Here is a 23,864-nt window from a genome sequence, read left to right as displayed (position 1 = left end):
TACAGAGACTGAGAGCGCACCCTGCTCCTGTCTTCCATTTTGCTCAGAAGGTGAGGACTCCGGTGTGGGAAATCAGGATTATTCACCCAGCCCCCTGGGAACTATGCACATACCTGAGCTTCCTGGTTCCCCAGGATACTGCCCAGGTCCCAGCCTTGATGAAGGTGGCCATGTTTGCTTTAGAGCTGCCAGGCACCAGACACATGGGTTTCTCTGTAACAAAACTCACTGGAGGATTTTTCTGCCACTGGTAAGCAGTGTTCGCAGCCTCCTTGTGCCATGTGAAGCATCCTGGACAGGAAAAGCTGTGCACAGCTGCTCATCCCAAGGTCAGCACCACTCAGACTGGGAGTAAGTCTTCCCAAGATATCCACAGCAGCCTCGTCCAGCTCAGATGCCCCTGCATACTTTACATTTCTCAGTCAGGGCAATAGCCCTTGGTCAAGTATTTTCTTGTGGAGCAGGCATTCACATAAAGCCATTGATGGCAGCATCAAGAATTCAGAACATTTGGAGAGCCAATGGGAGAATCAAACCAAAATGTTGACGCAGTTCACCCTCAAGCAAAATAGAAGTAGACTGGGTGAATGGAGCTTTAAAAATTCACGTCACTCCACTTTCTTGCAAGGCATGACCAGCATACCTGTGGGTATGTGAACTGTAGGTATTCACAGGTCAGAGATAAATCATAGCCATCCCATGCCTAGCTCAGGAAGAAGACACAACTTCCCCCTTCCCAGGAAACTGAAGAAACAAGGACACTCAAGATGAGTTTTTCAATCTAAGAACAACTTTTTTTGATGGTATCTAAAAAATATCAGTTTTAAATGCCTTTTCTATCCAAATGACAGAGAGCGGAAAGGAGACCGCCACACAGCTCCACGGTGGGACTTGTTCTTTTCTTCTGCATTTCTGAGAATGGTTGGAAGTCAGTTGGAAATAGAAACTGAGTTAGGAGGTGTCTCTATCTGGTTGGCATGACCCAGCCATCACGGCTGTTCTCATCAACCCCAGTCTGAAGCAGACACTCCCATTGACTGAAGCTGAGTGGAACAATGAAGACGGAGGGAAGGAAGCCTGTCTCCCTCAGAGCAGAAGGAATGGGACACAGGCTTGATGATTCCCCAGCAGATGGCTTGTCCACAGAAACTGATGTTAGCTTAATGAGTTATGCTCTGCATGCCTCCTAAAGGGAAGCAGCAGCAGGATAAGGATTTCGAAACCTACCACTTCAGGTCAGGGTCTGAGCTGCTTAACAAGTAAATGGTGCCTGTGAGGGCTGACGCAGGCAGAAAGAGCAGTCCAGAGTCCTGGGTGTCTTTATAGCCTCTGCTTGAGGTGTTTTATTTCATTTGGCAGGGAGCAGAGACTACAGAGGGAGTGCTCTGATGTATCTTATTTAGCACTGTGAAGTTCCCCCAGACTGCAGCCAAACACCGTGTCTTGGTGTATGAAATGCCTGCTGTGCTTTGCAAGAACACACTGGTGCTTTCAGACTCGCACAGCAGGGTTGTGCTTTGGTTAGCAGTTCTGCATGCTCATATTTCCTGGGATCAACCTGGTCACCACAGTCACTCTTGGCATTCACAAAGGAGAAATCACCTACTGCCAGAGGTCTGCATCTTATAGCCTTCCACATGCTGACAGTCTGCATCTCCTTCTGCTCTTGCCTTGCCTCATACCTTCTTTTTCATCCCTGGGAGCACAGCGCCTACCTCTGCAGATACCTGTGAAGACCATGTTTGTCTTGTTCGTCATCTCTGGTGTGGCAAGGATGGTTCGGTTTTCCCACAGTTCACACTCCTGGCACTGCAGTGTCTACTGGAAGGGGTGCTGGCATGTCCTGGCTGGTGGCTGTGCATCCCTAGATCAGCTGCCAAGAGCTAGGTTAGTGTGTTGTCTACACAGCCAGACATATACCGATCCTTTCTGGGGGTCAGTGTCCTGCTGAAGTGAAGATCACATCTCCCACCTTATTAGGGAAGCAGCATGGTCCAGCAGGGTGAAACAGGGCTGGGATGCCTGTTTGTCCTGGCTCCTCTTAGCACCTGTAATTCATGCTATGGGACAACTAAGATGGAGGGAATGTGTCAAATCTGAGAAAACCCTGGCTGTATTGACCTGGTTTTCTCTCCTGAGTCTAGACCTTTTTCCTGAACCCTGAAGTTTGGAAAAGGCAGTTGCAGTTGTGGCTTGAACAGCTCAACTGGATAAACCATTAGTCTGATCTAGTTAAAAAGTTTTCAATCCTACTATGGATGAATGGGTGGGTTTTTTGGTTTTGGGTTTGGGATTTTCCTGATGTTTTTTGCTGTTTAACTTGGCTTTTGTGTATGTGAAATGTAGTGGAATGGAGTACAGATGTGTGCAAAGATCTGTGAATAGCTGTTTCTTGCTTACAGCTGTGACTGCATGCAGTTTATCATGCTAAATGTATTCATTATTTCCTCTAGAATTAACTACTGTAAAATATTTTAAAACAGATTACTTTAAAAAGTGAGGGGAAATGTCAAACAAGGTAGTGGTTGGTGATTTCTTTCTAAGACTTCTGGCTAAAGATTTGGGCATAAGCAAAGGCCTATGGACAGTCTTTCACCCTTTAAAAATAATATCCCTTATTAAAATATTCATGTAAAGAACCTACTTTTAAAAGTGTGTTTTTCTGCCATTTTACACCACCTTATATACATCTCCTCTGTAATGTATACAAGGAAACCTAGGAAATTATTTTCACTCAGAAAAAAAACACTAATAAGCCACCAAACAAGATGGGTTACTGCTGGAAAGAGAAAGCATTCAAAAGAAAAAGAGAGCTGAGCCGATTAAACAAGTGATTCTCCTTTAAGAAAAATGCATACTATTTTAGGGAATTTTCTAGGAATGAATGCACACATTTGACTTCAGTCATTTTTTTTTAAACTTTGACTGTTTCTGTAAGCTATTAATGACAAGAGTTTGGACTTGCTTGTCCTGGTATGTCATGCCTGCTTACTCATTACAGAAGAAATACAATTTTTAAATGACCTAAAATGAAATCCAATTTTAAAGTGACAATTTAAATACTGAGTTATTGTATTGTAACCTTCAACTCAGTACTAATGTTTTCCAAATATTCTGCATGTGCTTCCTCCCTTTGGGTCTATATTCTTATGAAGTACTGGGTGCTGGGAAGCCTGGCATCATGTTCCCCCAAGGGCTGGGCTGTACCTCTTCTGCTTACATTTAAAAGGACAGCCTTCCTCTCCAAGCCCATCTCCAGGGTGTCACATCCCCAGGAACCAGGTTAGCTCAGGGATCTTGCGCAACCCCTCTTGGAGCCCCTCTGCTGGCCATAGCCTGATGCCGATCTCTCTCAGGGTGGCAGGTCTCGCTATTGTGTTATACAGCTTCAGGTCTCTTGTCTGATAGGGACATAGATGGAACTCTGCCCATTTCCCGGGACTAGGGCCCACAGTTTCCCAGCGACTGCTGCCGGTGGTGTTTCAGCACCGCCCAGAGTTTCGGCACGAAGCGCTCCTTTCATCTCACCCATCTCGGCAGGAACACAATTGCTAACAAACTCGTAAAGATACAAATCACACCTATCAGGCTCATACAACACTCTGTGAATATACCATGAATCTGCAGCATCTACCGCATCGGGTTTGAACTGAGCTGTGCTGACAGAGCCTTGAGAAGAGGCTAGCAGCTTTATCCCCATCCAGCCAAGCCTGGTGACCCTTTATTTGCACAGGCCTTACCTAGTGTACCTCAATTGCATGCAAATAGCTTCTCTCATCTGGCCCAGTCATTGTTATCTGCCACGTGGAGCATGAAAAACATCTTGGCCTCATGTACCTTTTCATAAAGAAAGTACCGTTCAGAGCAGATAAAGTAGAGCGTGTCGCAGAGGGTTGGCAAATAGTTTGAGCCATCGTTGCCTCTGCTAGACTGGAGAGCATCCAAAGTCATGAAGCATGCCTAAGAACTGCTCTCGCATGGCAAAGAGCTGAGCATCAAGGTAGTTATGTACTGGAGGGCATTTTCTAGAGGTTGATGGTTATCCAGCTTTTACTTTGGAAACACTTAAATCCATCTGCTTTGTTTATTGGGTTTGGTAAAGCACACAGCATCGTTTGTCTTACTGCCAGACACTGGACCCCATGTCAACAAAAGGCCCCATGACTGACCCCTGCCTCAGGAAATGAAGGCCGTGTGCTCCCAGAGCAGCGCATACTCCAGAACTTCAGATTACTGCTATGTCTGTGCATCGTGACACTGAATTTGAGACTGAAACCAAATTCTACTCTAAACAAACCCAAACTAGGTCTGAATGCGAGTGGGAGGGTCAGCTGTGGAGCATGGGCCTGGGCACGCCACAGCTTGTGCTCTAATCTCATGCTAAAACCAGGGTCCTGCTCCTCAGGGCCCCTCACAGATTTGTCACCCTGGAAAAAAACTCCTCTTGGTCCATTACCCTGCCCAATGCAGGGAGTTGGAAATAGATGATCTCAAGGTCCTTCCAACCTTAACCATTCTGTGATTCTATGACTTGCAGATATGCACATGTTTTCCATATCCCAGGTCTCCTGGTAATTTCACCCTTTCTGTGCCTCAGCCAGCTGTGCAGGATAAGGGCACAGGTTAACCAAATTACAGGGGTTCTGCTTGGCGAGCTGCTGTTGCTGAAGCCATGACAGCAACATCTTTTGCTCACTGTGAGTTCAAAACCAGGTTAAAAAAATACTCCATGCATGCTCTCCCTGTCCTTCCCCTGTGCTGTGCAGGGGTATGTTGTACCAGACACCTTCCTCTTCTCCGAGGGGTGAGCAAAATCCACCTGCCTCTCCCTCCCTGCCAGCACTGCCTACTGGCACCCAGTGCATGCGCAAGACCCCTCTCCCTGCACCATGTGGGGTTTTACACTTCTGTAGCCTGCTGCACTCCACAGCTGTCTCCTTTGTTTCTCCTAAACTCAGCCTCAGTTTTGCATACAGATGAATACGCGTTACATCTTGTGCTGGATGCAAACAGTACCCTGAGAAAGCTAAAGCCCTGTGGAGCCAGATGCCCATCACGTCTGTTCCTGCCACCTTCACAGCGAGCTTTGGGGGTGTCCTGTGCTTTGGCTGTGTTGATTCTACTCACCATCACTGATTATATTTCCGTATGTTCACCTTCTGCCATCATTATGCAAAGCTGCTCTGCTGCAGCTCCTTCTCAGTGCAGGAGCATCCTCTGTTATCCTTTGGTGCCTGTGAAACAGAGTGATAATGGAGGGGTTACCTGTCACTGCCAAATAGGTCAGGGGCCCAGGGAAACCATAAGGCAGCCTGCACACAACAGGCATCTCCTAGCAGGCACCCAGCATGGCTGCAGGCAGCTGTGCTTGGGTGCAGCCTTCTGCAGGTATTTTATAAACAGAGCACACCATTCCATTTGCAGTAAATATGCATTATAAAGCAGATAACTATGTGTACCAAACAGAGTCCTGCAGTGTGCAGCTGGCCAGGGAAGGCTTTTCTCGGCACGTCTAACAGAAACTCTTTTCTTTTTCCTGTTAGAAAGAGGGAATACATCTTCTGAAACCACTGAACAGCTACTGGCATCAGATGTTAGACACATCTCAACCACACCAGCTGCGCAAAAGGGTTTTGCAGTATGTTAATAGATCTCATGAGGAAACAGCCCCTGGAGATCTGGGCTGCTGCTGCTGCTGAAACACAGAGCCCCTTGAATTGTACATGATGAACAAAGACCTCAGAAGATACCCCACAAGAGTCGCAGCATTACAGGCGCATGGATTTATGCCCAAGCACTAGACCAGATCCCCAGCTCAGGTAACAAGAGCTTGCTCACTTGAGTATTCATGTGGTGGATATATTTAGTTCTGCTTTAGGATCTGTGTGCACAGGGTACTGCCTTGAGGCAGCTTCACTTCACAAGCAGGGGAGTTCAATGTACCCCCACAGCAAGAATCCACATGTCCTGAGTGTCCTGGGAGGCAGCACGTGGAGGCTGGGTACATGCCAGGCTTCTGGTGAGGAAATACCTGTGCTGGCCAGTCCAGAGGCTGCTCTTCACTGAGCCCAGCTTTCCTTCAAGGCGGCTGGGTGTTTGTGTGTGAGGTGCTGTGTACCTTCCTCAGCACAGTGGGAGTGCTCAGCAGCAGCAGAGCTTCATTGTCTTGGAAAAATACCTTCCACATACAGGCAGCAGGGTAGTATTCCTGAAGAAAAACATTACATTATTTACAAAGGGCCTAATGACCATTGACCCCATGTGGTGTGAGGTTTTTGCTGGTGAGAAATGTGTTGTGTATCTGGACAGTCCACGTGCTGAGAAAAGGAAAAGAAAAGGGGGGTGTGTGTCTGGTGGAACTGGAGATGACAGGTATCAAAAATACATGAGCAAAGAAAAATGCAATCTATTTAATAAGTGTCTGGCTTCCTGCAGTTGTGGTTTTCTAAGAACTTAATTAGCTGTCAGTTGAGCCCAATATTGTCTTAACTCACAGTCACCCAATGACTGCGCTGTGGTTTCTGTCGTATGATAAAATCGTCGTGAAAGTTCATGCTGCTAATGAAAAGTCCCACTTCTCTTTCTCTACTTTTCTTCCCCTTTCCTCTATTTTTCTCTGGAGTTAAGGGTAGGAACGTCTGGGATTCTGAAACTGGGTGGCTCTTGGCATGAGTTGTTTCTGTGTTACCCAGACACGTTCACACAGGCGTCCATAATGCAGGTGCAGCACTAATGCCTGCACCAGGCTTTAGTTAGAAGGACTTGAAACAAATTCATGGATATTGTGAACCAAGATTTAGTATTACAGGGGCCAGCCACTAAGCAGTGTGGTTATATTGCCATGTTTGGCATCTCACTGTGCCAAAGACAAACCTGCATGAAGCACATTCTCCCTCTCAGCGCAAGCATGTCTTGGGAGTCCTTCAGTCTGATCCTGACACTCAGGCTGTGTATCTGTTTAGGACACAAAGCTGTCAAGTGGAAACCTTTTTACACTTGAGAACCAATATTTCAATGCCTTTGATGCAGCTACAAGGTAACTAATTCAAGAGTACTTACAAGGGTAGTTGGATGGAATTGCCTGCATCCACTTCTGAGAGCTTGTTTGTGTCTAGTTCTACACTGCAAATCTCTCACTGTGGAAGAAGTGGTTGATTTTCAGATTACTAGAGCATGCCTGGTTATCAGTTGAAGTTGTACTGCAAGAGAGTACTCTTGCTGTGAACAGGCTGAGGTCTGACTTCAACCAGCCTCTCTTCAGGCCCTTCACTGAAGCGCCAGAGCTAGTGCTGGAGGTGACTTGGTCTGCCTTATTGCCAGTGGAGAAAACAAGGGCTCACACGAGGGAGCAGAGGTGGGCTGAAATGCCCTCTAGGGTTGTCTGTGTCCTCCCCCATTGCTGACACTAGGGCAACCCAGCTGATGCATCATCTCCATGCAGTTGCAGCTGCAGAGGGGCAGCACTCTGCTGGGGTCAACCCATGCCACAGCTGCTTTCTCCGGACTCCTCCTCTTGCATCATCTCTGGCACTGGCTTGACCCCTTGAAGAACCAGTTCAGCTCACAAAACCAGCAGCAAATGGGTCTTGTTTTCTCCTCTGGGTTCATTTGAAGCTATTCACATAGAGTTGAGAAGAGATGGGAGAGAGTAGCAGGATGGGACACAGGTAGGAGCTGGCCCATCCTTCCTGCTTCAGTGAGTCACTGCCATGGCTTCAGCCGTACCAGAAACCTTCACCCTTTAGACTTGTAAACTGGGCATCTCTGCCCCCTGGCTAAATTTTGTCAGGATGATTCAGGTCCTGACTATGTAAAAAGGATTTATACAAATGTAAGATTTTGTCTTTTGCTTCCATTTACAGATGAGGACAGAGCTTAGATATGACTCCTATATGAGAACTGCAAGTAACATTAGCTGGCCATTCCCTGTTTTTGTTTTTTTGTTTTTTTTTGAATACACTTAATGATATATTTTCCTTCATTCCCTGTATTTCCTGGTTTAATTTTTTTCTTTTTTTTTTTTTAATTAGCTGGGTTTCTTGTCCTCCTTTCAAATCCCTTTCTTCCCCTGGCAAGCTACCTAACATTTTTGTGTCGGATTGATTGTGAAATCAGAGTAACAATATTGCATACATAAAAGAAACACTGGGCACCTTAACCTTAGGAGGGACACAAGCTCATTGTCCTGATTCCCACTGGAATGTACTGAACTGGAAGAACTTTCAGCAGGAAAAGAGAATGAGACCACAGCCATGGACACTGAACTCTCCAGCTGTGTGAAAGATTAAAATAATACTTGTAATCACTGCTGTAGTCACTTGTTTCTTATCTTAAAAAATAGTGCAAAGTATGTCTGTGAGCACACTGAGATTTCTACCAACATTAATAATCACAAATTTGGTTTGTTCTTGAAACTAATAAAATAATTAACACCAGCCATGTAAAAGGAGAGTGAAACACAGTAATTCATTCTGGCTTACAAATGAAAACCAGAAAGAAACTAACTCAGAAAGCTTGATCATGAAAGCTATTTAGCTTCCTTCCAACCCAATTTGATAGGGGACAGTGGAAGAGCATCCAGATCTCCTGCTGATGACTCTCCTGCCTTTAAAGGCCAGCACTGGTCATCCAGTCCATAGGATTATTATCTGGAAGAGCAAAAACTTCACAAAACAGAACATTAGAAAACCATTCAGAAAGCATTTGCACACAAATCAGGCACCTATGGAGATCTGGAAAAAAGCAGTGCTGGAGTTTTCTTCTTGGCAGCACATCTGGGCCTCATGATCCCGATTAGCAGTCTGCAGCTAAGAGACAGGACATTTAAATGCTCATCAGTGGGGAAGCATGTAGCATTTTGTTGATTATGTAGTGGGAACAGAAGAGCCTCCAGATATTCATTCACTCATTCATTCATTTTTAATGACTTAGATGAGAACTTGGAGAACTTGGGAGAAAAGGCACGAAGGCTGCTTTCTCCTCTGACCTGTGCTTGTCTCCTGGGGAAACTGGAGTGATGGTCTATTGTTCGTGGGCTATTCTTGGGTTCTGGTGACCAAAGCCAGCTTCTCTGGCTGTGATTACAACCAGCCATTGGGACTGGTTGGCAGTCCCTGCAGCATCACAGTCCCCGCTGCTGGAAAAAGGAGCAGCTCTGCCCACCTTCCCAGCCACGTGCTCCTTTCCTCTCCCTCATGCCAGCAACAGTACTCACCCAGCCTTTGGCGAGCCTAAGCAGAAAACCAGTCCAGCAATCTGTTTTGGAAAACCAGTCCTCATCTGAAGAGAAAACATTGGTTTTCAATGAGATCAGGTGCCTGAAGGCAAAGCCACATTTTTCTGCAGCATTTCAGACTTAAATCAGTTCAAACTGGCCTTGAAACCATGTCTTCTAGCTTTTTTCCTGCATACTTCAGAGATGGTGAAACTCCCCATTTTCACAGAGCTCTTGTTAAGGCCTGGAAGAGAAGGCGTGATAGCACAAAGGCACTAGGCTGTATCAACGTGTTCAATCACAACCCAAGGTGACAGCAGCATGGTCAAGTGATGCATTATTTGGCCACAAAGTCCTCAACACTTTCAAAGGGCTTATAAGCCCAGATCTGAACCCCAGAAACATGACAGTCACTTACAATTTATGAACTTTTGAAGGAATGTATTTCTGGGTTGATTTTATTTGCCTTTGGTTGTAACAGCATCAGTATTTTCAAGCTTTTCTCTGCCATCAGACTTTCTCTTCCAACCCTCTTTTATTTTTCTAAACAGTGAAAGTTGAGACCCAGACTTAAAAAACCCAGTAAGTGGTTTCTGGAGGAAGCCACCCAATGTGAGGGGCCCTGTGCTTGCATTGCTGAGTTGTCAGCATTGCTCCAGTTGTCAAAGTGCGGGATGGCAGGGCAAGTGTTGGTACGACAGGGCTGGTCAGACAACTCATGGCCTTTCTTTGCAAGCACACGGAAGATCACACTCACAGCTGGCAAGGAAGGGTGTTTAAAACTTGAGAGCTTGAGTGTCTGAGCCAGAAGTGTTAGGTTTTATGGGAGATTAGGCACTGCTTGACACAGCAGATCCTATTGCCAGATCCCTGGTGCAAAGACAATTAAATGAGCCAAATAACCACATCCATCTCAGCATGTCCATGCATGTGCAAACAATTACTCTGTGGGACTGTTATTAAATAAAATTAAATTTTAAGTCTGTACCCAGCCAGGAAATCTTAAGGGAGACTAATTTTCTAGGAACCATCTACTGGGCACAGACTAGGTAACCCTGGAAAGGTTTATAAATCTGCTCTCAAAGTCTCTAATCCTGTTTATCTGCTACTGTACTTCTTCTAAAAACCCAGGACTTCTGAGAAATAGAGGAATTCAAAGCCCCAGGGACTCATGCAAGTCCTTTGGACTTGCAAGAACTCAGGCAAGACATTTGTTTCAAGTCAAGGTCATTTTTGGTCATTTAGGACTTCATCTGTAGTTTACTTTCCAGATGAAATAACACCAATTTCTTGGTTTCCTTCAGTGGCAAACTCTGCTTTCATCATTCTATATGAAATCTTCTTATCTGTTTTCAAGGAGACAAAGGCCAGCAAAACCTTAGAAATCAAACAAAACTCCCTCCTGCCCCCTAAAATAGACTCATGTTGGGCTTTAAGGCACTGAGACTGTCTGAGCCCTTGCCATGGTCTGGTGTGTGGTGTGTGTAGAAGTGGAGGTAGCCCTAGAGAGCAAAGGCAGAGCAAAGTCTGCATAGCTCCTGTGCTGGAGGTGGTGCACATTTGGACATCTCAGTGCGGATCAGAACATGAACATAATGGAGAGGGAAGGAAAGTTCCCTACCCACTGGATATGTTTGAGATGTGTTCACAGCTCTGGCAGTCCAGCAAACTCATCAAAAGGGCATGTACTGTCAGCCTGCAGAATCACCACTCAAAAATGCTTGGAAAAAAGTGGCTGTAGAAGAGAGAGAAATAAACACAAGTGTGTTCATGCCTTTAGTCAGATACTGTGACTCCATAGGCAATGGGCAGAAGGAGGGTGAGGAGGCTCAAGGAGGAGGAGGAGGATGAAACAGGGCTAGCAGCAAACTGGAATTTGAGTGCCTTAATCCCAGCTCTGCTCCCTAGAGCACAGGGAGACTTTCAGCAAGCCCTTCTGGGCTAGGGGAGTCTCCTCTTCTCCAAGCCTAATAATAAAAGCCAAACTCCTTTCTGCAGACCTTTTGAGATCTGCTGTTGCAAAGAGTCATACAAGCAAGACACCTTTTTTCCTTTACATGATAAATATTCCTTTAAAGTCTCCTTGGGCTGCTCAGATGATTCCCACTTCTAATGGGGACAGATGTTTTGTTGATGTAAGGGGCCATCCATCAGGCTGACCCACTGAAAAGTCTGTACTGTGGCTCTAGTTGTAGCTGCCAAAAGAAGCACTCCAGAATTGCCTTTGAAATATTGCATGTTTTAAGTGGATAAGGAGGGATTGGAATGTCCTCATCCAGCCTTTATTATTTGGCTGCTTTTGAATGATCCTTTTCAAAAAGAGGTTGGGCAGCTATGGGGAAAGAAAAAAAAAAAAAAGGAAAAAGAGAGAATAACAGGGCCTAATGCTCCTTTATACATTTTATAGATTTAATATAAAAATAGTTATAACAAAAACACAGATCCCATGGTCTGCCTTCCTATTTGCACAGGCTATAATGAGTTGACATTTGAAGGAGTCTGGAAAATTGTATTTAGTAACTCCTCAGAGGCCTCAGAGTGGGAAAACATATTATTGCTGCCTGATTTGGAAGTTATTGTTTTAAAGACATTTTCCGAGTTGCACACCTCTTTTCAGGCTGCATTTCTTCATCTTCTGAAAAAAGGAGGCTTAAGTTTCCCCCTCATGATGCCTGTGTGACTGTGATCACTGTCTCATATTTTGAAGCTCTTGTAGAATGGTAAAGGAAGAGAACAGTTCCATGAAGCTGTGAAATGGGGTGAAATCAAATAATCTGATTTCTGATCACCCCATTAACTGCCCTGTAAAGGAATGGGGAAGGACCAGGAGAAACATGCACTAGACTGAATGGCGTAAAACCTTCAGGAGAGAATATACTCTGTGTTGTTGAAGAATAAGAGGTTTCTGCAAAGGTTGCTTGGGCTTATTCCTTGCCTTGTTTTGGGCAGGGAGTTTGCTGGAAGAACTTCTGCTATCACTAGCAGTGTGCTCAGACGTGCCTTTGTGGATGTTAACTTTTAAAAACAAGCCTCTACCCTTCTTAGGCTACCAAGGGGATGAGGTGACAGCTGCTGTCATACTCCAACTGATGGGTGACAGCTGGCTCCAGTGCCTCTTTGTGCTCTTGCATGGCAGCAGCTAAGCCCAGCTTGCGTCAACCAGTGACAGGTTTTTTGACTAGTTTCCAAAGAAAAAGAAGGCTATACCAACCATGCTGTCTCTATTCCTGCTTTAATACATCAACCAGCCTTAATCAAACCTGTCAGGAGTGCGGAAATGCCTCTCTCAAAGGAATGAAGCTCCCACATGCTTTAAGAAGGTCTGTGGCTGTGTGAGCAAGACAGGTCCTCAAAGTGGGGTCACGGGCAATGTGAAGCAAAGGTAGCAATGCTGGTGTATGTGTCATTTGGAACCCAGTCCTCACTGACGAGTCCATGCATATCTCGCCTAGTAAAAGCGCACTTGCCTTTTGCTAGGTACACTGTGGTAAAGACAGATTTAGATAGGGGATAGGAATAAGGATGAACTGTGATTATTTTGACAGGAGGTGTGAGACTGCATAACAAAATTCATAGGAAGACAGCCTTCATTAGCTCTATTGCCTAATAAATAACCTGAATTTTGGAGGTATAGCCACCAGCTTCAACAGAAGTTCTGCAGGACTGAGGCATTATGAAAAAAAAGTTACTTATTTTCAGATACTAAATTAGTTTTAAAGCCCAAGTTTTTGATATCCACACATGAAAGAAATGTTATCAAGGCCCTAAGTATAGGAAAACCCAACCAATTTGTGCAAAACAAGAACTTCCATAAAGAAAAAAATTGCTGGTTAAAACTTAGCTATAAGATTCTCCTCTTGCTTGTCTGCAGGAGAAGTATTGAAATACCAGCTATGGGGCTGGTACCTTCAAAAGAGAGGGGAACTGAATATGGATTTTGGTGGTGTCGTGGTTTAAGCTCAGCCAGTAACTCAGTACCAAGCAGCTGTTCACTCACTCCCCCCGCTTACTCCCCCCGCTCCTGGAGGGATGGGGATGAGAATCAAAAGAATGTAACTCCCACAGGTTGAGATAAGAACATTCAGGTAACTAAGTTATAACACAAATCCCTACTGCTACCACCAATAATACTAATGATAAGGGAAATAACAAGGGAAGAGAATACAACTGCTCACCACCCGCTGACCGATACCCAGCCCGACCTGAGCTGTGCTTCTGGGTAACTGCCCCCAGCTTATATACCAGGCATGACATGCTGTGGTATGGAATAGCTCTTTGGTTAGTTTGGGTCAGGTGTCCTGTCTCTGCTTCCTCCTGGCTTCCCCTCCTCCCTGGCAGAACATGAGACTCAGAAAGTCCTTGGTCAGACTAAACATTACTGAGCAGCAACTGAAAACATTGGTGTTATCAGTGCTGTTCCCAGGCTGGAAGTCAAAACACAGCACTGCACCAGCTACTAAGAAAGAGAAAAATGACTAATACTGTGGAACCCAGGAGAGGTGGGAATATTAGCACTGCATCATGAAGCACCAGTTACTGACAGCACATGAGGCTGCATGATGAAGCGCTGACTGACTGATCCCCACATCTGTCAATTAAGAAGTCATGCGACTCAGATCTGGAGTACAGACACTCTATAATGGCCCAAAGCAATAAGTCATAGCACTGACTAACACATATGCGTGTGTATAAGGAGGTGAGTATTTCTGCTTTCAGGTGACAGAGTCACATGTATGTAGAAACATTCATTAAGTACATATACACCAAGTACTGGAGGATTAAAATTTTATTAGCTGTTACAGAGCTCCCGGATGATAATTCTAGGATGGCAAGCACAAAGATCTGCGAATGAGGTTTCACAAAGGGCTTTGTTTTTGAGAAGTGGAGAAGTTTGTGTGGTTTTAAAAATTAAAGCAGGGAGCTAACATGCTCGCTTTAGCATTTGTAGTTAATGTTTGAATGGAGAAGTGTTCCTAAAATGCATTTTATAGTACATGTCTCCACTGACTATCTCTTCTCTGTGCACTTGCAGAAGTCCTGAAAGCAGTCCAATTTAGCACTCAAATATCCAGCTCTACCTACCCATGAGGTGCATTTTAGGTCTCTCTGAAACATCACTTTCTCCGTATTTCTATGAGGAATTAGACAACCCTGACTACTCCTCCCCACCTTTCTGGGAGGAAACATCCCCTAAGAGGCCAAGCCATGAACTCTCCCATTGCCAGCTTCCCCAGCTTCCAAAGTGGAGGCAGGAGCTGGCTGGGTCAGGGATGGCTCTTGCTCTTTGAGGGGCTGCTTCCTACCCTGTGTGTCACCTCCCTGGGCAGGCAGACACTGAGCTTTGCTCATCAGCATCTGCCATAGCCAGGGGTGCGTTTGGTTTCCAGTCAGTCACCAAACTGCTCTGTGAGGTCACTGATGGGGGCTGCTCTCCCCCTGCCCAGGAGCAACAACGGGAAGCAAGAGCCCATGGTTTGGAAGCTAAGCTTTGGAAAATGGGAAATGCTTTCAGGGAAATGCTTTCAAGGAAATATTGGGTCGAGACCCTCAGCTCTCCCAGCACAATGCTAAGAATCAGAAAGGGGCAGTGAAACTTCCCTGCAGAGGAGGAGAGGATGGTGCTCTGAAGCCCATTGTGGCTCCATACTCCTTTGTGGATCCCCAGATCAGGGTCAAAGGCATTCTGTTTCAAAAGGCTTCATCTGGAAACACAAACTCATTTGTAGTTGCTGATATCAGACAGATTGATGAAACTGAAATGGCCTGTTCTTCCCCTCCTCCCTGAAATCTCTTAAATGCCTCTCTTCACAGGGGTAGCACATTTGTATGTAATTATTTCTTTTTCTGTATATTGATCCTTCTCAACTTCCCCTGAATGCACCATAATTACGTTTTCTTCCAATGAACATAAGGAGTGAACTGTCACTGGTTCACAATGGCTCCACTTCATCAAACGGAAAAAGAAGCCCCTGTTTTGGGGAAGGTTTCAAGCGACGGGCTGACAGTTGTGGGTTCTGATTCATACCTGTGCAACCCAACCGCTACTCTGTAATCAGGCAGTGATTACTCACCGACAACCAATTACTGTTCCCGGCTTCCTAAAGTAATTTCTCTATTGGGAACTTTATACATCCTGGTTAATTCTGCAGGGGAAACTCCACAGGGAGCAGGGCAGAGAGTGAGTGCATCCCTCTGTGTGCCATACCTGGGGCTGGCGAGGAGGCGAGGTGGCTGCCTTAAGTCAGGCAGGCAAGAGAGCAGCCTCCCTTGACAGACAGGTGTCAGTTCTGCAGGAGCCATCACATTTCATAGAACCATAGAATCACAGAATGGTTTGGGTTAGAAGCGACCTTAAAGATCATCTGGTTCCAACATGCCTGACATGGGCAGGGTCATCTCCCACTAGTGCATTTTATGAACTGTCCAGTGTGCAATGAATGTGTTTTCTTGGTTCTTAGTAATTAACAGCAAAGGTGAGCTCCGAGATCTTCCCCCAGAAGTGCCAGAGTTAGGGGAGATGGTGGCACAGGTTTGCATGAGCTGGTACCTCACTGTTCTGACAATTATCTGTCCTCTGCAGCAGGACCACCCTCCCTTTCCCCACCTTTCTCAAATCCACTGATTGCCTGCACTTACCCACAAACTGAGTTTTATCAAAGGCTTCATCACTTTGCTCAGCCATGGTGATGCTCAGAGGCTGCCACAATCCTCTCACCCCCCAGCTCTGTGAGAGGGGGTGCATGGTTCCACCATCACCACAAAAGGACAAATGAGTCCAGAGGGTGCCAAGGGTGAGCAAAGGCCTATGAATCAGCAGCAGATTTTTCCTTAACAAGCTCACTGTGTGGCTCACCAGAGTTATCATTAGCCTTTGAAGCCTAAAGCTAAAATGTTTTCAGAGGGAATGGTCAACGGAGCCTCTGTGCTCATCTCCTGATGGTGTTAGGAGCTGCCCTGCACTACCCTCAGGTTCAGGTGGGCTTTCTGCAGGGGCCACTGTCTCAGCAAAAGCCCAAACACCACAGGCAAAAGAAACCTGCTACCTGGTGGTAGGTCATTCTTTCCCAAGCAGAAATGAGTGGTGTTTGCTGGAAGCACTTTTACACTGGTATAACTGTGAAGGAGCAGCAGCCGCTGTTTTAACCATACCAGCAAGTGTGGAGTGCTGGAGTATTTCTGGATAGATCAACTACCAGCATCTTCTTTTCTGACAAGGTTACACTGGTTTAAAGAGCAATGGGAAAGCAGCTGCTCGAGTAAGTGTTTACACAACAGCATGATCAGAAGCAGGCAGTGACCCTGGATGGGACAAGGGATGATCCAGGCTCTCCCTGTGTGCTTGGGAGGGCTGGAGGAGGGAAGTCCCAGGTGAAACTCAGCCCTTGTGTGGTTGGGGATGGGACTGCACAGCGAGACGTGCAAAGGGAAACCAGGTCCCTGGTGCAGGGAACGTTCCTTCTCTGACAGGGCAGGGTGCAAACCCTGGAGCTGGCTGGCTACGTGTGCCACCTGGCAGCCCTCACCCAGCCAGAGCATGCTTTGGGGTAAAACTGGAGTGTCTGACCTAAACATTCATTTTACTTCACAGATCCTTCTCTTGTCACTATGGCTAGTGAGACTACACATAATATCCAGAAAGCCTGGTTTCTTGGGGCAGGTTCCCTGCACCCTTTTGGTTTCCATCCCATGTTCAATGCCAGCTGAGTCTGACAGTCTTGCTGAAGCACACCAGGAAAACATGAGAGACATCAGGTGACCTAGTCCTAGTTCATCAAGCCAAACAGTTGTGGAAAAAGAGAGAGCCCTAGTGAAACTAGGCAATAGCTGTGCCTGGCTCCAGGCATCCAGTCACTTTTCCAATCTTGGCAGGAAAGAGCAGTGAGTCCTGCTGTTTCAGTTGCACTTTGGTTTACTTGCCCTTCTCACAAAAGAGCGCCTACCAATGCATAAAGGCCTTTGAAGCAAACATGCCTGCAGGCACTGCTAAATCACTTCTTCCTCATCAAGCTGCAGGGTGGTATTAAAGACGTTAAGGGACCCTGGAGTCGATTTATCCCATTAAAGCTATTTTTCAGGATTTTCATTCTGCATCCGTTTTTGCTAATGTGTTTTCATTTTTCTTCATTTATTAGACTGAGGTCCATTATGATTTGAAAACTAAAACAAAGGAGACCATTACATTATATTGGACAGTAGCCACAGCCAAGATGGAAATGTGTATACTGGATTCCTCCTACCCCAGAACCACAGTAATACAGTTGCTGGTGCCTTTCCTCTTCAGAGGCTGATGACATAATCCTGTCACATGCCTTGCATTCACATGCCTTGACCCCTCCTGGGTAATCATGTCACCCCATGGCATCAGCCCAGCTTTAAAGCTCAGCCTCTCACTAGAGGAAGATCAGGGGGGCCACAGCTGGCCACCAAGCAGAGAGAGGTACACAGGGAAGATGAGGATGCTGGAGGTAGGTCTGGTGCCAGGAGGTCTCTCCTGCACTGTGGCAGGTTAGGGACACATTCATGCTTTCTGTCTGCTGTTTCTTGACAACATTCACTCATAATTTCTCTCCTCCCCTCTTCCCCCCCCCCCCATCTGTTATTGACTGTATTTACAGACTGCAATGGTTTATCCAACTAGAATAACAACAAATGCAATTCTGAGAAAGTGGTACTCAGAGTAGCACACACAGCCTGTAGCCTCTGGGGAGGAGGGGAAGGGCTAGAATAAAACTAAAGACATCCCTTCCAGACTCACTGCCAAGTGACGACAGGGGACTGTCCTGTACCAGCATCTCCAGAGGCACTGGCATAGGAGGTGGGCCTGATGGCAAGCACACACAACTGCTGTTCTCCCTCTTCTACCATTCTTCCACCTACTTTTCCCCAGGGACAGCTTGATTGCCCAAGCGCCAGTGCATGGCTGGGTTCCTTTTGTTAATGCCATCGAGATATCAATAATATTCATTATTTCTACCCAATATTTTTCCTCTTTGGAAGAGAAAACAAGAACAAAAGTAATTTATTTTCTCATGCCTTACTTATTTTAACCACCTCTGTCCCTTAGGACCCCAGCCTCAGGGTATTTGCTGTTTCGCTACATTATTTGTTACTGCAATGTTAATCCAATAAACCTGAACTCCCATAAATTACCATGCCACATGGGGCAGGCTAAGTTTAGCTTTTACATATTTTAGACATCTGTCAAGATAAAACTTGGACTGGAAGGAGTCTCTGGCATGCTCATCTATACCCAAAGTGGACAGTGACACAGGCATTTCTGTTTCTTACTCTATGTCACTTCAATATTAATGAGTTCACATGAAGTTTCGCGTGGTATGCTCCTGGGATAGCATAGAGCACAGTGCAGGCTTGGAAATGAGCTCCATGACTTCATGGATCTGAAGCATGACCCACAACATTCTCTTTTCCTTCAGCAGCTTGGGCTTTGGCCACTTCATACAGGGTGTTAAAAACCCTTTGTGTTAAATATCCACGAATGACGTCTTCACCCTCCTTCCCAGGCCTTTGTTGAGTATATCTGAAAGTTGCTTTTTGGGAAGAAGTCAATAAACATGTATAAACATGTAAAATACAGTTTGAAGAATTTTCAGTGTATTTATTTCTGCTGAAAAATAGGCCACCTTTTAAAGAGTTAAAAAGGGTGACATCATTCAACAAATAAAATGTCTTATTTTGGATGCAGTGAAGCATTTTGCAACAACTCCAAATGCAATTTTTCATTTTTCATACGTGACTGGAAAAACAAATCCAGTTTAATCTCTTTTTTTTTTCATTGTCCCTCCTTTTTATTGTAGTAACCAGACTTAAAAAATAATTATTCACTTCCTATTCCTCCCATAGCCATTCATGATAATCTTTCGCATTTTTTTACATGGACTGTTTCTTCTTTATATTGGTCTCCTTGGTGGGTTGAAATCCCTGTAAATACTTGTTCCTCTTCCCACTTTCTCTCACAGGTTTTCTAGCTCTGCCATTGCACAATATTAATGAATACAGTCAATTTAAAGAATGATCATATGCAGCAAATAATAAATGAGAAAAATCTCTGCTAACCACCATGGGAGAGTTTTCTCTGTGTTAATGCTTACTTACACTGCTGATTTTCTGTCCTGCAAGGAGGTGGGCAATCCCAACCAATCCTTGGCTTTGCAAGGAATTGTCTTGGTGAATAGTTTTAAAGAATTCTATGTTTCCTGGTGTCCTGGGTTCAGCAGTAGCAGTCATTTTTCTCCTTCTTAAATAACTGGTACAGTGCTGTGTTTTTGACTTTCAGCCTGGGAACAGCGCTGATAACACCAATGTTTTCAGTTGCTGCTCAGTAATGTTTAGTCTGACCAAGGACTTTCTGAGTCTCATGCTCTGCCAGGGAGGAGGGGAAGCCAGGAGGAAGCAGAGACAGGACACCCGAGCCAAACTAATTAAAGGGGTATTCCCTACCACAGCACATCATGCCTGGTATATAAGCTGGGGGCAGTTACCCAGAAGGGCTAGATCACTGCTTGGTCGGGCTGGGTATCAGTCAGCTGGTGGTGAGCAGTTGTATTCTCTTCCCTTGTTATTTCCCTTATAATTATTATTATCGGTGGTAGCAGTAGTTGTTTGTGTTATACCTTAGTTACTGGACTGCTCTTATCTCAACCTGTGGGAGTTACATTCTGTCCATTCTCCTCCCCATCCCTCCAGGAGTGGCGGGAGAAAGAAGAGGGGAGTGAGCGAACTGCTGCGTGGTTCTGAGTTACAGACTGGGCTTAAACCACAACATCTAGTTTCCTCTTTTTCCAAGGTGAGAATTACAATGTCTGCCTGAGTGAGGAGGATTGTCCTGATTGATTAATACTTCAGAAAGTGTCTCATAAATCTACACTCTCTCTACAGCAGTACCATTCACTGTTGCTGCTCTGTTCCCCTGGTTAGCCTTTGGATCCCCTTGCAGGCAGTTACAAGTCTCATTCTGCAATAGAGATATACTGAAATGTATAGTAAAGGAAACAGAAAAACAACATTAAATGACAGGGATGTGGAGCTAGAAAAGGTTAGTATCCATTTCCTACTCCAGCAGCAAGCTTCCTTTCTTATTTTTTTTCCCAGATAGATCAAGCTATACGCCACATATCTATCATATATTTGATGTAAGGCTGGAGTTTCTGGGTTTAGTCTTCAGCCTTGGCAGAAGACTTAAAATCTCTTTGGAGGTGCAGAATAAATTTTCTGTCTTTGGGAGTCTTTCAGCCTTGAGGACTAGGCAGGAAATCTTCTGAAGCTTTCACCCTCAGATTGGTTTTGCTGTAATGCTCATAATGGGCACTGAGACCTTTGCAGTGCAAGTGCATGAGAAATGCGAGCTGGATCCTGCTAATGGCTTGGTTTTCCTGGCTGCAAAGCTACCCAGGAGTAGAGATGCTCTGCAGACCCCAGTGCAAATGTAGGAAGGACTGTACTGTCACAGCCAGCACCAGGAGGGTCTTGATGTCCCCCAAGTGTCACATCTTCCTGGGAATAAGCTAGAGGCTGAGGTCAGTATGCACCCAGTGCTGGTCCTTTTCCTCACTGTCTACCTAGTCAATCAGGGCAGGAGTCACCTCAACAGGTATGGGGCTGGGAGATCAACATCCTTGGGGACAGACACCAATGAAGAGCACAAGGCACTGAGTAACCTGGTCTAACTGAGAAGCTGGCCCTGCTCTGAGTGGGGCGTAGGGCCAGATAACTTCCAGAAGTACTTTCCAGATTAAATCATTCTTTGATACTTAGCTCAAAATAAACGTTTTTCAATATTACTGAATCCACCATGGCTTTTCACTGGCCACCAGGCTCAGAAGTGATATGTTGTTCCACAGGCTGTAGGGTGGCTTGGAAGAGCTCTCACTTCTGGAGACAAACAGGGGGAGTAAGCTGTGGGAAACTTAGCAGGGTGCTTGCGGCTTTCATGATCTAATTGAGAGGAAGATGAATTTTATCTGACTTGACCTTTATTTAAATCCCCCACTCTCACATTCTGAAGTTTACAACCTCTTCTTTTACTCTCAGTGCAGAGTTTCACCTCCTTCAGAGCCAGAGCTGGCGTGACTCATCCTGGAGGGTACTGCTGTGCACGGTTGGTTGGTCGCCCAAGCTATTGCTCTGTTGTGAGAAATCTGCCATAAAAGAAAACTGGAAACAAACTTAACCTCATTCTGGATTGTCCACTGCCATCGAGGAGCAGTGGGAATTAGGAATCCATTTTCATTTATTCACTCCAAGGTGAATTGTACCGCCTGCCCATGGAAGCAAAGGGCTCAGCTGAGGAGGGTGCTGCTTTTGTGCAAGAAAGGCCACGAGATTTAAAGTGCATCTAAGTGCAATGTGCATGGATGAGTCAGGAGATCCTGACTTCAAATGTGAGCTCTTCAAAGTGGTATCTGCCTTTTCAGTGGGCATCGCACAGAGCTTTCATTTAAAAAATGCAAAACTATAATGAAAAGCTGAATGGCTCTGATGTGTGAACTGAGACTGTGATTCACTGCAAAAGCAAGGCTCCCCATGGGTTTCTTTCTGCCCTAGGTGAATAAAATATTGTTGCCCCTCTTTCCTGTTGTCTATGGGGATGCACACGTGGCTGCTCACCCGGAGGTCTGCTGCTCCTGCCGGCCAGGCATGCTGCCAGCTCTGCCCCAGAGCTGCCTGTCGAGGCAGAAATTTCCTGCTCATTAAAAAGAGACAAAAGACACTGAGGTTGCAAATAAAATGTGTTATCTCCGCTTGGAAGGTCTGTCAGTCCTCCAGGCCATCACTTTCTCTAGGGTTAGAGATGCTGTGCCAAGCTCTCTGGTCCATGTTAGTTAGAATCATAGAATCAGAGAATGGTTTGGGTTGGAAGTGACCTTAAAGATCATCTAGTTCCAACCCTTCTGCCATGGGCAGGGGCACCTCCCACTAGACTAGTTGCTCCATCACTCCTTGCAGCAAGCCTGATCAGCACCTGAATGGGAAGATCTGCCCCTGAATCCAAGGTCTGCCCCCCTCAGTATCTGCTTCACAATACACAGGCATAGAGCCTAGCCTGGAGCCCTCAAACACTGTGTTTGTAATTACTTTTGGTAATTAACCCAGCATCTCTACACCCTGCACTACACTATCCTCCTCGTGGCTCATCAGAATAGCACTATCTTTTAGTTTTACTTCACTAAACGCAGCTCTATCCACGGCTTAAACCCTGGACTCTTTAATTAACTGACAACTTTAATCCACACGTTACACGCGCTTATCTGGAAACTGACTTTTACTTCTGATAAGCCATGATCTAATTGCCCACCGTCCTTGGCAGAAGTGCAGCATCGATGCACTGCTTCACCCAGACAGTTGCTCAACATGAAAAGCACTCCCACTCATCACAGTCCCACATTAATCCTCAGCATTAAAACACGGATCTGGTTGCAGCAGAGATGGCCAGGAGGTCCTCACAGCCCCTCTCCTCCCTCCCTTCTTCCCTCTTTCCCACCAGGCATCATGACCTGGAACATGTTCAGCTGGCAGGAGCTGAGGCAGCATCACAGGCTGCTGGTGTTTTACCTTCCTGCCCATGTGGGGCTCCTGTTTCTATGCCTAAAAGCAGAAGACAGTTTTATTGTAAAAGCTAGAAGTCTTTGTCCCACTGAGACCAACATAATAGAAACTGATGTGAGCCTGGCAGTTATATTCTGGGTTTATTTGCTGTCTGTTTTTTTTTAGCTTCTAGGAAACTTTCAGACCCCAGAATGCAAATTATTTGCATTAAGCAAGTGAGGGGCTTTAAAAAAAAAAATGCTAAATGTATTTAGTCTGTTTTTCTAGAGTTTCTAAAAGAGTTTGTATGCTGAAGTCAGATGTATGTTTTATCTGTCATTAGGTCCGGACAGTTTTTGCCTGTCCAGCCAGCTCTCTGCTGTTACACTGAGATCTGACAAACCATTTTGGTCAGAAGCTGTGTTATCAGTCACAGATATCTTCCCTTTCACCCCCCTCTTGTGGAGAAACAAATGAGAGAGAGACTTTGCAGGGAGATGCAGAAAAAATGCAGCTCAAAATGAGACAGGTTTGTGTCCTTCTGTAACACTGGTGGTGACAGAGAAGTGAAAGGATGCAGAATGGGGCAACTACAGAAATACTCGGTCTCTACATTTTAGGAAGGAGAGGTGGGAAGAGACCTTATCAAAGAGGGCTCCACAGTCAGCAGCAAGGAAAGGACACAGAAATAGCTTCTGTGTGCAGAAAGCAGCCCAATGTGGATGCAGAAGGGTGCATGTGAGCAAGCGTGGTGCTGCCAGGCACAGCTTAACCATAACCTGACAACCTTGCAAGGAGCAGGGGAGCGATGGGGGCTTGTGCCCTGGTTGAAACATACAAGCTACATGAGGTCTTTTGCTGGCCCTTGTACTGGTCCCAACTGGGGCAGGTCCTAGCCCTGGGCCTCTCCTGTATCCTACCTGCTGTGTGCCCTAAAACCACACTAGGCTGCCTCCTGTCCCTGCATGATCACCTGTGGAAAGGATTACTACTTGCCATGGTGTGGTATTTCACGCATGGAAGCAGGTCACTGCTTCACCCTTCTGGTAGAGCAGCACCTTCCCAGTCTGCTGCCCATACTGGTAGCACCCTTTCCTCCTTTGCATTG

This window comes from Pezoporus wallicus, unplaced genomic scaffold (genome assembly GCF_028554395.1).
Source record: "Pezoporus wallicus isolate ANWC-B61680 ecotype Strahan unplaced genomic scaffold, APGP_CSIRO_Pwel_v1 contig_1739, whole genome shotgun sequence".
Classification (NCBI taxonomy): domain Eukaryota; kingdom Metazoa; phylum Chordata; class Aves; order Psittaciformes; family Psittacidae; genus Pezoporus; species Pezoporus wallicus.
Note: the sequence above shows the minus strand (reverse complement) of the source record.